The sequence below is a fragment of the Engystomops pustulosus genome, chromosome 4 (assembly GCF_040894005.1).
Source record: "Engystomops pustulosus chromosome 4, aEngPut4.maternal, whole genome shotgun sequence".
NCBI classification, from domain to species: Eukaryota; Metazoa; Chordata; class Amphibia; order Anura; family Leptodactylidae; genus Engystomops; species Engystomops pustulosus.
The window spans coordinates 58,547,546-58,561,702 of NC_092414.1; the positions used below are offsets into that span (position 1 = coordinate 58,547,546).

General features: G+C 38.9%; 1 long non-coding RNA gene across 1 annotated transcript in view; it reads left to right on the plus strand.

Moving 5' to 3' along the window:
- Positions 1 to 14,157, plus strand: part of LOC140126483 (uncharacterized) — a 63,288-nt gene that overhangs the window by 39,032 nt on the left and 10,099 nt on the right. The gene's annotated exons all lie outside the window — the stretch shown is intronic.

Sequence of the window (14,157 nt, forward strand, 5' to 3'; positions counted from 1 at the left end):
TAGGTTAGCCATCACTGCCTTAGGGTGTTTGAACTATAATTATAACTCGCAGGTGCTGGTATTGTCTGTCGTTGGATATGAAGTGAAAGGGGAATGTTAGGGAGTGCCTTCTCCTTCCCCTTTGTTGTGCTTATAGGAGCAGTAGCTACAGCAGGCTCCCAGGGCATTGACTGTAATTTTACAACTGTCTTTAGCAGGGCTTAGAGGGAATCTGTCTAGAGTTTATACCATACAGAGATGCAAACATTGTTAGGTACCAAGTCTGTATACCTGTGTAACCATACCTTTGTGTGTTTTGTTAGTAGCAGCAGGATTAGAGAGAATGCACAACACAAAAAAGACTGTTGTCATTTACAGTAATTTTCTGAAATAAATTAATGAAAAATTGATCAAAGCAGGCGCGCATCTGGTATGAGATGACATGAGAATCTCCCCTCAGGCGTCAGATGTCCGTGCCCTGAAGGGAGCAACAGCCTAGGAGAATGAAATGTGGGTGATTCAGGCGCCCATTGCTGCCCGAACCGCCCACCATAAAATTAATTGTGTCTGTTTCTTTAAGAACACAGACACAAGTAACATACAGAGCGGCGCTACCTGTGTGTCCGCATTTGCCGGGAGAAGAGGAGACAACAGAGGCTGCAGGGGAGCATAACTAGAGTTAAATAATAAGATTTATTATTTTTATTTCTGTGGGAGGCTGTGTATATAATACTGGGGGAGGCTGTATATATACTGGGGAGAAGGCTGTTTATATAATGCTGGAGGAAGCTGGTTATATAATACTGGGGGAGGTTGTGTATATAATACTAGAGGGAGGCTGTGTATATAATTCTGGGGAAGGCTGTGTATATAATACTGGGCGAGGCTGTGTATGCTGGGTGAGGCTGTGTATATAATACTGGGCAAGGCTGTGTATGCTAGGTGAGGCTGTGTATATTTTTCACAAAAAAGGCCTGGAGATGGCCTCACAAAGACCCATTGGTCAAAAGATTGGGAGGAAATTTTTTTGTTCCCCATTTTGTTCCCCATTTGTTCCCCCACCCAAGCACGGGTCTACGAATATCCTCCCACAAAGCACTACTATAAGCATCCCATTCAAACCTTGATGAATGGTCCGGCAAGGGAATAACAAATAGTATACTACTCTCGGTCACAATCGGGAGATATAAATTACTGCCATACTTCCCTATATACAAATACTATTGTCTTATGCCAATAAAGCAGTGCACACAACATCACAGTCACAATTATTCTTATATCTTTATTGATAGATACGCGTCCTATTGTCTGTAGATTGTTTGTTAGTGTCAATTGATTATAATTTTTAAAGAATTCAAATAAAGATATTCGTTTTGATAGGGAACAAAAAAATTTCCTCCCAATCTTTTGGCCAATGGGTCTTTGTGAGGCCATCTCCAGGTCTTTTTTTGTGAAAAATAATTGAATTGATGAAGACCCAGTCAAATAACTCATCCACGATTTGCCCTTTGGTACTAAGGCTGTGTATATTATACTAGGGGAGGCTGTGTATATAATCCTGGGGGAAGCTGTGTATTTAATACTAGGGGAAGCTGTGTATATAATACAAGGAGAGGCTGTGTATATAATACTGGGGGAGGCTGTGTATGTAATGCTGGGGGAGGTTGTGTATATACTACTGAGGGAGGCTGTGTATATAATGCTGGATGAGGCTGTGTATATAATACTGGGGGAGGCTGTGTATGCTGGGGAAGCTGTGAATATAATATTGGGGGAGGCTGTGTATATAATACTAGGGGAGGCTGTGTATATAATACAGGGGGAGACTGTGTATATAATACTGAGGGAGGCTGTGTATATAATACAGGTGGAGGCTGTGTATATAATGCTGGGGGAGGTTGTGTATATTATACTAGGGGAGGCTGTGTATATAATACTGGGGGAGGCTGTATATATAATACCAAGGAGGCTGTATATATAATACTGGGGGAAGCTGTGTATATAATACTGGGGGAGGCTGTGTATATAATACTCGGTACTATATACAAACTACTAAGGGGATGCTGCTGTTTTACATATTAGGGTTTCTGCTTTATCATATATTAATTAATGAGTGATGCTGCTATGCTAAAAATTAAAGTGGAGGTGTGGATATGTTGCATATTATTTAATGAGGGAGGCCCGAAAATGGCTGTAAAATGAGGATAGTAAGGGGTAGAGGGCTGCAAAAGTGGGGATCATAACAGGGCAAATGCCCAGCAAAAATGGTTGCCAGTATGAAGAAAGAAGAGGCACTGACCACGAAGATGCCGCAGACCTGCCGCGCACATGAAGCGGAGCTGCCCGGCCATCAGAATGGTGAGTACCGAGTTAATTTTTTTTTACGGGCAGGTTATCTACTACAGGGGACTGGCAGGCTATCTACTACAGGGGGCTGGCAGGCTATCCACTACAGGGGCTGGCAAGCTTTCTACTACAGGGGGCTAGCAAGCTATCTACTACAGGGGGCTGGCTGGCTATATACTAGAGGGAGCTGGCTGGCTATATGCTAGAGGGGCTGGCAGGCTTTATACTACAGAGGCTTGCAAGCTTTATACTACAGAAGGCTGGCAGGCTATATACTACAGGGGACTGGCAGGCTATATACTACAGGGGGCTGGCTGGCTATATACTGGGGCTGTGACCAATGCATTTCCCACCATCAGCTTATACTCAAGTCAATAGGTTTTTCCAGTTTTTTGTGTTAAAATTAGTAGTATTTGGCTTATACTCTATTCGACTTATACTCAAGTACATACAGTATTCCCAGGGCAGAACCCCTAAATAAAAAAAATTGGTCAAAAGGCTGTATAGTGCAAAAAAGGTAGCAATGAAAATGTCATCACACTCCACAAAAAAATGAAACCTTACAATGTAAACCAAAGTAGCAAAATTAAGACATTTTTCCTACAAAAAGCTAATAAAACCTATACAAATTTTGTATCCCCATGATCATACTGACCTAGAGAATAAAGTACAGATGTCATTTGATGCACACAGTGAAAATCGTTAAAACAGTGCCCACAAACTGGTGCATTTTTGGTCACTTTCACCACATTTGCAATTTATTTTCCCACTTTTCAGTACACAGCATAAAAAATACCAACACTAGGAGGTACAATTTGTTACTCAGAAAACAAGCCCCAATAAGACTCTGTACATGGAAAAATAGAAAAGCTATGGATTTTCAAAATAGCAAAAAAAAGGGCTGCAATGGAAGGGGTTAATGTAGAATGTTTATCATAGTGATTGCTTTTCACTGCTTTGTAGAAGATAAAACAATTGGTCTTTTTTTTCATCTCCCTGAATATTTAAAGGGGTTGTCCACTTTAACCCCTTCCCGACATTTGACGTACTATTACTGCATGGCGGGAGGTGCGTTCCCGCAATATGCAGTAATAGTATGTCAAACTTCTGGGGCCGGCTCCTGAACGGAGCCGGGGCCAGAAGCTGCGGGTGTCGGCTATATATTATAGCTGACACTCTCCTCTAACACCCGCGATCGGAGATTTCTCCGATCGCGGGTGTTAACCCCTAACACGCCGCGGTCGCGCTGACCGCGGCGTGCTAGGGGCATTTAACTCGATTCGGACCCCCCCGCGGCGCTTACCGGGGGGGTCCCGCTGCTCTGATCGCAGCCCCGGGACTGCCGGTGCCCGGGGCTGCGCGATCTTCTTCCGGGTGCCGGGTCCGTGCCTCCTGGCAGGACCCGGCTGTGACACACTGAGCATGGTTTATTCACTGTATTAGGTGAAGAATAGCTTGAACAAGTGATCAGTGGATCACTTGTTCAAGCTAACCTGTAAAAGTAAAGAAAAAAAGTTAAAAACAGTGAATAAACACAATTTTTAATAAAAATAATTAATTAAATAGAGTTAAAGTCCCCTAAACACAAACATTCCCTATACACATCTAATAAAGTAAAAATACCTGAAAATCACCAAAACCCCCCACATATTTGGTGTCGCCGCGTCCGTAACAATCTGTACAATAAGTAAGAAACATTATTGGACCCGTACGGTGAACGCCGTAAAAACAAAACCCGAAAAACTCGCCGAAAATATACATTTTCATAAAATCCCTTCACAAAAATGTTCTAAAAAGTGATCAAAAAAAGTTATGTGCCCCAAAATGGTACCAATTGAAAGAACAACTCAACACGTAAAAAATAAGCCCTAAACTAGCTCTGTCAACCAAAAAATATTAAGGTTAAGTTCCCGAAAAGATGGCGATGCAGAAACAAATGAGATTTCATCTATATTAGTTTTTCTCCAGTAAAATTGTAAAAATAAATGAAAAACTATATAAATGAGGTATCACCGTAATCGTAGTGATCTATAGAATGAAAATATTATAGTATTTTTAGTGTATGGTGTACGACCCCCAAAATATACAAAAAAAAAGAAACCCCAAATTGACAATTTTCTTTTCCTCCATACATTAAAGAGTTAATAAAATCTCATCGAAAAACTACAGACCCACTTAAATGAAGTATTTGTAAAGTGCATCTCATGTCGCAAAAAATAAGCCCTTATATGTCCAAATTGCCAAAAAAATAAAGATTGTATAGCCAATAAAAAGTGACAATGCATAATCTGCTCTGAATGGCGCGGCTCCCCTTCGATGCCCTGGCGTGTGCCCATACAGCAGGTTACCGCCACATATGGGGTATTGTTATACGCGGGAGAGATTGGGGATCAAATTTTGAGGAGCGTTTTGGAATTTTATCCACTGAGAATTTGTACATTTTATGAAAAACACTTACATTTAGCCAAATAAAATGTAATTTCGAAATTGCATCCGATTTTGTTTTAACCCCTGTAAACCAATTAAAGGGTTAACAAACTTCATAAAAGTTGTTTTACGTACGTTGAGGGGTGTAGTTTCTATAATGGAGTAATTTATGGGGTTTTACTTTATTTAGGCCTCTCAAAGTGACTTGAAACCTGAGCAGGTCCCTCAATAGCAGGATTTTGCTTTTTTTATGAAAATGTGAAAAATTGCACCTAACGTTCAAAGCCCCATAACATCTTACAAAAATAAGAGTATGCATAAAAAACCACGGAGGTATAAAGTAGACATTCGGTGAATGTTAGTTATTACGTTTTTTGGTATTATGACTCATGTGTGGAAAAAGTAGAAAATTTTGAATTTCGAAAATTGCTAATTTTTCCAAATTTTCACCAAATATCTGATTTTCTCATAAAGAAATGCAAAACATACCACCAAAATTTTTTAACTAACATGAAGTACAAAGTGTCACGAGAAAACAATTTCAAAATCACTTGGATATGTTAAAGCGTTCCAAAGTTATAACCATTTATAGTGTCAGAGGGCAGATTTGAAAAAATGGGCCGTGTCAGGAAGATGAAAAGTGGCTTCGGCGTTAAGGGGTTAAGCACATTCCAGCAAATAATTGATAATTGATATTGTAAAGAAAACTTCCAATATACTTTCTGTATCAATTATTTACAGTTTTGTAGATCTCTGCTTGCTATCCTGTAACAGGAAACATTATTATATACTTCCTGTAGCTGTACAGCTGTTTAACATCATTTGACCGTGGACCGTTGTTTATCTACAGGAAGTTAAGAATGAAGCTTCCTGTTACATGACAGCAAGCAGAGATTTAGAAAAAATGTAAAGAATTGTTAGAGAAAGTATATTGGAACATTGTTTAACTGTTCATTACAAAAACAATATAATTTATTTGCTGAAATGTGCTTAAAGTGAACAATCTCTTTAAGGATGGCAATTTTGGTATAAGGTGTATATTGGAGGAAAACAGGCAATTATATTTTAACTGCCCATTCTATTTGTTTTTTTTTTTTTGGAGAAATAAGCAACCACCAAAATTACCTTCTAGTGACTTTCTCTCCTTTCCCCCTGGCATGCATGTGTATGGAAGATAATAGACTGAGTCATCAATCTGAATAATATCACTGAAAAGAAGATTGAGTGACCTGGCGTGGGTGGTATTATGTAAAAATAAACTGTATACAGAATAGATATGGAGAAATATAAATAATTTCTCTGTACTTTTCGTGAAAAAAAATATTTTTTTACATTAACCCCTTAATGCTGAAGCCACTTTTCACCTTCCTGACACGGCCCAATTTTTAAAATCTGACATGTGTCTATTTAAGTGGTTATAACTTTGGAACGCTTTAACATATCCAGTTGATTTTGAGATTGTTTTTTCGTGACACATTGTACTTCATGTTGGTAAAGAAATTTAATCAATATGTTTAGTATTTATTTACGAAATAAATGGAAATTTGGCAAAAATTTTGAAAAAAACTATGTTTTCCAAATTCAAAATTTTCTACTTTTTGGAAAGTTGGTCATATCACTAAAATAACTTGATAACAAACATTTTCCATATGTTTGATTTAACTTGGCATCATTTTCCAAACATCTTTTCCTTTTTTTAGGATGTTAGGAGGCTTATAACTTTAGGTGCAATTTTTCAAAATCATCAAAACCTACTAGGGTCAATTTAGTTAAAAGTGACTTTATAAGGCCCACATGACAGAAAACCCCCACATATGACACTTTTAGAAACTACACCCCTCAAAATATTCAAAACAATCTTTGGGAATTGTGTTAACCCTATGAGCGTTTCATGAGGGTGAAAGATAAATGAAGGTGAAATTACAGAAATGTAATTTTATCTTACTATAGATTCATTGAACACTAAAATTTGCACCTTCACAATGGGTTAAAAAGGAAAATGCATTTTACAATGTTGAGGGCAATCTCTCCTGAGTATGCCAATACCCATTTTGTCACTGTACCCTGCTGTACGGGCACATGGGGGCACTTGGAATGGAAAGAGCGTTGTTTCGTTTTTGGAGGGCAAATATGGCTGAAAAAGTTTTCATGTGTCAGGATGCATTTGGAGAGCCATAATGGTACCAAAACAGAGGAAAGCCCCAACAAGAGACACCATTTTGGAAAGTACACCCCTTGGAGAGTTTAGCAAGGTGTAATTTGTGTTTGATTCAATTAGGCCCCAAAAGGGAAAAAAGGTGAAAATTTTCCCAGAAATGTGTAAAACTATTTCTCCTAAGCACAGAACTGCACCACTTTTGCATATAAAGTGTTGTATGGGTACACAGTGAAGCTCAGAAGGGAAAGAGGGGCGTTGGCCTTTTAGAAGCCAAATTTGACAGACATCCTTTACATGTGTCAGGATACATTTAGAGAGCCGTAGTGGTACCAAAACAGAGGGGAACCCCAACAAGTGTTACCATTTTGGAAAGAACACCCCTTAGAGAATTTAGCAAGGTGTAATATGTGTATTTGTTCGTAAAGGTGTTTGATTTAATTAGGACTAGGAAAAAGGTAAAAATTTTCCTATAAAGGTCATTTTACCCCTAATTTTTTATAGCCACAAGGGGAAAAAAATGTAATAACCCCACAAAATGTGTAAACCTATTTCTCTCGAGTGTAGAAGTACCCCACATGTGTATATAAAATGTTGTATGGGCGCACAGAAAAGGAAAGGGGGATGTTTGCCTTTTAGAAGCCAAATTTGACAGAAATGTTTGACATGCATTTGGAGAACCCTAGTGGTATAAAACAGATAAGAATCCAAAAAGTAATTTTTGAATGCACACCCCTTAGTGCAATGTGTAATATATGTATTTGCCCCTACAGGTGAATGATCCAATTAGGCCCTAAACATTAAAAAGGTGAAAATTTTCCTATAAATGTCACTATACCCCTAATTTTTGTAAGCCACAAGGGATAATATATTATCTAACCCCGAAAAAGGTGTAAAACTATTTCTCCCGAGTGTAGAAGTACCCCACATGTGCATATAAAATACTTTATGGGTGCACAGTACAGAAAAAGAGGGATGTTTTTCTTTTAGAGGCCAAATTTGACAGAAATCCTTCACATGTGTCAGGATACATTTGGGGAGCCGTAGTGGTACCAAAACAGAGGAAAACCCGAAAAGTGACCCTAATTGTTGAATGTACACCCCTTGGGGAATATAGCAAGGTGTACTATGTGGTGTAGTGTAATACACGTGTTGAAATGAGCATTTTGAACATATAGGTGGTTTCCAAATATCATGTGCAATGGAGTCCAAGATGGAAATTGCAATTATTTCTGGAAAGTTCAGTGCCCGCTATGTGGCGCCCCTTATGAAATAATGGAGGGGTATAGGGAGCAACGGGACATAACAGTTGTTACAATTATTCATTTTATCGAAATGAATTCACAACAGGTTGGGCGTGAATTGTGAATGTGTTGCATATAAGGAGGTAGAATATACCAGGGGACCAACTAAACTTTTGTCACTCTGGAGTTGTCGCAGGTCTTTTAGTAGTATGTAGTGTCCATCCTAACTCCTCTTTTGGAACAGACTCTTTATTGAGTCCTACCTTTAGAAGCAGCAGAATTCACCGGGAAAATGCTGTCCTGGCAAAACACAGGAACATCTAAACCAGAGGTACAGGGGCCCCGTCCTTCTTGTCCCAATTAGTTTCCTAATATCTTCCTCTTGAAAACGGAGAAATGATACTGCAGGACCTGCATATTGGAACAGCTTTTAAGAGTTGTACAGCATAATCTGTACAATGTGCACGGCCAGTGCTTTTGTACCATATCTTTGTTTTCTGTAGGGAAATTATCGCCAAGTGTTGCTCTTATTCACCCTAGTGATGCCCATTGTGACGAATATTGCTGCTTTTGGCTGGACCAAATCGACCATCCAATAGCGGCAAACATGGACAGAGGAGGGCAACAAAACCCCTCTGGACTGCAAGGCAAAATTGGTGGCTGTCAGGAACAGCCGCCACCCTGCCCCGATCACTGTGTCTACAGACATGGTGATCAGTAATACTGATGTCATAAGTAAATTTGCTGCTATTGGCTGATCTGAATTGATGAGCCAATAGCAGCGATCATGAACTGGGAAGGTGGGGGGGACTTAACCCTTCTGGTCCATGGGGCAGGATGGATAGCTGTCAGGAACCGGCGCCATCTTGCCCTGATCACTGTGTCTGAACCGTGTTGGAAAGTCATTGTGCTGCACCGTTCTATAACAACGCGCGTTGGGAATAGGCTATACAATCTTTATTTATTTTTTAAGCAATTTAGACAAATAGGGCTTATTTTTTGCAAGATGAGATGCACTGTAAAAAAAAACCTTTATTTTAGTGGGTTTTTAGCTTATTGAAGCAATTTTATTAACTTTTTATATGTGGAGGAAAATAAAATCATCAATTCTTGTTTTGGATTTTTAGCATTTTTTTAGGGGGGGTGTTCACTGTATCATAACAATAATATATTATCTTTATTCTACGGATCACTACGATTACGCTGATACCTCATTTATATAGTTTATTTTATATTTGTCCAATTTTATTGAAGGAAAACTAGAATAGAAAAAAATTGCATTTGTTTTAGTATTGCCATTTTTATAGCGGCATAACTATAGTATTTTTTGGTTGACGGAGCTGGTTGTAAGCTTATTTTTTGCGTGACAAGTTGTTCTTTTCATTGGTATCATTTTGGTGCTTGTATCTTTTGCGGATCACTTTTTAGAACATTTTTTGTAAAGCAATTTGATAAAAAGTTAAAATTTTTGGCAAGTTTTTTGGGTTTTTACAGTGCCTTACACCCGGGTCCTGCCAGAAGGCAGGGACCCAGCATCCGGATGAAGATCGCGCAGCCTCGGGCACTGGCAGTTCCGGGGCTGCAATCGGAGCAGCAGACCCTCCCGGTAAGTGCCGGGGGGGGGGAGTCTGATTCACTTTTAATTAACTTTAAATGCCTCTAACATGGCGTGTTAAGGGTAAACACCCGCGATTGGAGAAATCTAATAATAATATATAGCCGACACCCGCAGCTTCTGGCCCCGGCTCCGTTCAGGAGCCGGCGCCAGAAGCTTGACGTAATAATACTGCTTTTTTCGGGAACACACCTCCCGCCATGCAGTACTATTACGTAAAATGTCGGGAAGGGGTTAAATATCAATTAATTAAAATGCCCCCATAGTGCCCATAGCCTTGAAAGGGAATTTATTTAAAAAGCAACCTTTTTTCAGGACTTGAATATAAGCAACTCTGCAGAAAAATAGTGTTCACAGATCCTTAAATTGAACATGTACAACAGTATAGGAAATTATGATTTCTTGATAGCGCCTTTAATATTATTGAAATAGGGGATTTCTTTGAAATGTTGAGAGAGCAGCCTCAGCACTTCCTAACACATTAAGAAATGTCATTGTTTTAACACCTTAAAATTGGGTCATACGAAGTCACGCTGTGGCCAAGGTGAAGAAAATACCAAAACGCAATGTAATAAACTTACAGCACGGATGAAATTACTAGCTGTAAGTTTACACCATATATGTAGCCCATATCAAAAGGCTGACTATTTATAAACTGTTTACTACACTATTTAGTCTGGGCTGTAAGGACACAGAATATTTTATTGTTTTTAAATCTCTGAATCTCACAAAGTCGTAATTGTTTTACTTTTGTTGGCAAAGCCATTTGAGGGCTGTTTTTTGCATGAAAATGTGTTACATGGCACCATTTTGGGGTTACATTATACATGCTGGTTAAACTTCTAATTGGTTTACAACTGAGATGCAATGGCATTCCCTCATATTTTGGTTTACTTTTTATGACATATGTTCTTTAGGAAAAATGACATTGTGACTTTTCAGGGGGGGGGGATCATTGGGAAGATGTATCGAACTGAGATCAGAAATGCCCATTTTAAGGCACTTTTCTGACTTTTACTTTCCAACTTGTACTTGTAATAGATGGTCCACAGTACAACTTGACAGTCTTAAAGTACTACAGATTTATAATCCAACATCCGACACAGTGATCTGGTGCAACAGAAGACTTTCTAGTAGTACTCTGTAAGTGCCACTGGAATGGTGTGTCCAGAAATAATTCAAACTAAAATCAATGAATCACAGAAATGTTTTCATAAGAAGCTGTACATAGCGTGTTTAAGACCATTTTTCATAATACGCAGCAGAATAACAATTGCTAAAACAGAATTCCTTTTAGAGATGGGTTGTTTGCTGAGGTCATTGGGGGCGGGGTTAATGTGCATCATAATAACTTAGAACACTTATGAATAAATACACTCATGATACACATTAGGCCAGTGGTGGCGAACCTATGGCACGGGTGCCAGAGGTGGCACTCAGAGCCCTTTCTGGGGGCACCCAGCACAGAATTTACCAGATAGGACTCAAGGCTTCCTCCTGCAGTCCAAGACAGCCCAGGTCATGCTCAGTGCCATTTTAAAATGACACCTACTTGGCTGCCGGGACTCCAGGAGGAGCGAGAAGGTGTAGGCAGAGATGGATTATCTTTGGAGCTCCTGCTTTGGGTCCCCTGATTCTTCCTGTTCAGGGGAGACTGGAGGGAAGCTACAATCCAAATGTCTCCTGCTTTCTATTGCATTGGTGTCCTCAGGACGCCAATACGATTGAGACTTGTGATACAGCAGAGATCAATAGGTTACTGCTCAAACTGTCATGTTGGCACTTTGCAACATAAAAGTGGGTTTTGGTTGTAGTTTGGGCGCTCTGTCTCCAAAAGGTTCACCATCACTGCATTAGGCCAAGGGTTATTATATGGATGACATATTTTATGTAAAAGCAATAAATAAGTAGTAGTTGATATTAGTTTTTTAAATTATATTTTTTTACAATTGAAAGTTTCAGCAATGGGGATAAAATTCATCCCAAGTTTTGATAATATTTTATTTTACATTTTTCAGATATAATTTTTAATAATCACTGCCTCTTCTCTTTATGTTTGAACTATGAATGATATATTGATGACATTTTTTATCAGACTCTTGGTTAAATCAACTCTTGTGTACTTCATTTTACCCATATGGTATACAGTGAATGGGGGAGATTTATCAGAAGTGTCTAAGGTAAAACTGTTCTATGGCAACCAATCAGAGATCAGCTTTCATTTTCCTACAGCTGGTAATAAAATTAAAGCTGAAGTCTGATTGGTTTCCATGGGCATCTAGAACAGTTCTACCTCTTCTAATAAATCTCCCACAATACCTATATACCAAGCTTACTATATAGTTACTGTAACAGAACCAAGACATATATAGACGTGATATATATATTAGTAGAAACATGCTTACAGTAAATATATAGTAATTTATAAATAGGATATGTTAACACAATGGATTTTGTAGAAACTCCAACATTATTGCATGGTGTAAACATAAACTAAGGGTACCTGCTTCAGTTCTTGTCACATTGCAACACCAAAACCTGACACTGCAATCAATGATAATCTTAAACCTGCTATCCCTATCCCACTAACCCTAATCCGTTACCATACTCCACTAACCCTGCTAAACCAATGCACTAACTCTAGGACACAAACCATAGCCTAATAACCAAAACAAATTGAGCATTGCTACATTACGTCCAGGCAAGCAGTGTTTTAACACCTTCACACTAAGGCACAGAGGTGCTGAGGCTGTAAGAAGAGGGACCACTAATACCTCGCGATCGGTGCTAGCACTGATCGTGAATATTAACCCTTCCGATCCTGCCGGCGTCATTTAAAAGTCAGGACCACCATTTTTGTTATGATCGCCGCTCCCCGTGACTTTATCGGGGAGCAGCGATTGGTTGCCAGCCTTGGGTCTTTGTCATATCCCAGACTGCCTGGCATATGCAGTTTCGTTACAATGAGCCAGTAAACATAAACATGTCAGGTATCCCTGTGTCTCAAACTGCACGATCTATCAAAATATAAAAATGGTTATTCACGGCTGTAAACCCTATAAAGGGAAAAGGGCTCAAATGTTAGAAACGCTACTTTTACACCATTTTACATCAAACAAAAAATGTAATAAAAAGTGGTCAAAAGGTCACACAGCCCTCAAAATAGTAGCAATGAAAATGTTAGCTCATCTCACAAAAAATTAAACCATAAACAGCTCCATACAACGAAGTATTAAAAAGTTATTAGTGTCAGAAGATGGCAAAAAAATTTTTTCGGGAACATTCTTTTCATTTTTTGAAATGTATTAATACACAATAAAACCTATATAAATTTGGTATCACGGTGATCGTACCCAGTACATGATATGGAATAATAAATAACGTCACTGAGAAGCAAAATTTGTTACACAGAAAATAAGCCACAGCTCTCTACACGGAAAAATTAAAAAGTTATTGAACATCGAGAGCGAAAAATGAATGAAAAAATGCTGCATGCTTAAGGGGTTAAAACACCAGAATGTACTATAATGTCCAGGAGATCACACGGACCCAGAAGCAGAGCCCGTGCGATCCCAGCAGGAACCCGGCATATAGTGACAGCCTCTGTAATTAGGAGAGATCTAAAAATGGCCTGTGTATTACCAGCAGTGACAGATCACCTACAATACTGCCATCTACTGCAATACAGTAGCATTGCAGTACATGGCAGGAGCGATTTGACTACTAAGGGTTGAAGTACCCTATGGGGTCTATTAATACTATTAAAAAAAACATAAAAATATTTTAAAGAGATAAAATAAACTGAAAAATCACCCCCTTTCCCTAGAACCTATATAAAAATAAAACAAAAAAAATCCATAAACATGTTGGGTATTGTCACATCCCAAAAGTCCCCAGCTATAAAAATATAAAAACGGTTATAAAATAACCATACATAAATAAAATCCATAATTAAAATCTGAAATAAAACTGATCAAAAGGTTGTATTGTCCCAAATAAGGTCAAAATTAAAGTTTTATCAGATACAAAAATGACAATACAATAAAACTTTCGTGTTCCCAGTCGGGAAATTGTTTTGTACACACTGTTGAGCCAGGGAATAAGGGAAACAACGTAAACACATACTACACAATTAACTCCTCTGGGCCCGCCCGCTAGCTTTGGACGTCCGGAGCAGGTCCAGACGCAGGTCCGGAATCTGCAGCAACGTCTTTAGACGTCTCTGCAGTTTTCTAAAGGGAGCAGGACATGACACCCGGAGACCCTAGAGAGAAGGGAGATGCGGTTTGTTACTGAATTAGACCAAGAGCTGCTGGGTATAATTCACAGGTCACAGGTGGTCGATTCCCCTGAAACTGATGCTCTTATAGATGCCTCAGTTACAGGGAAAA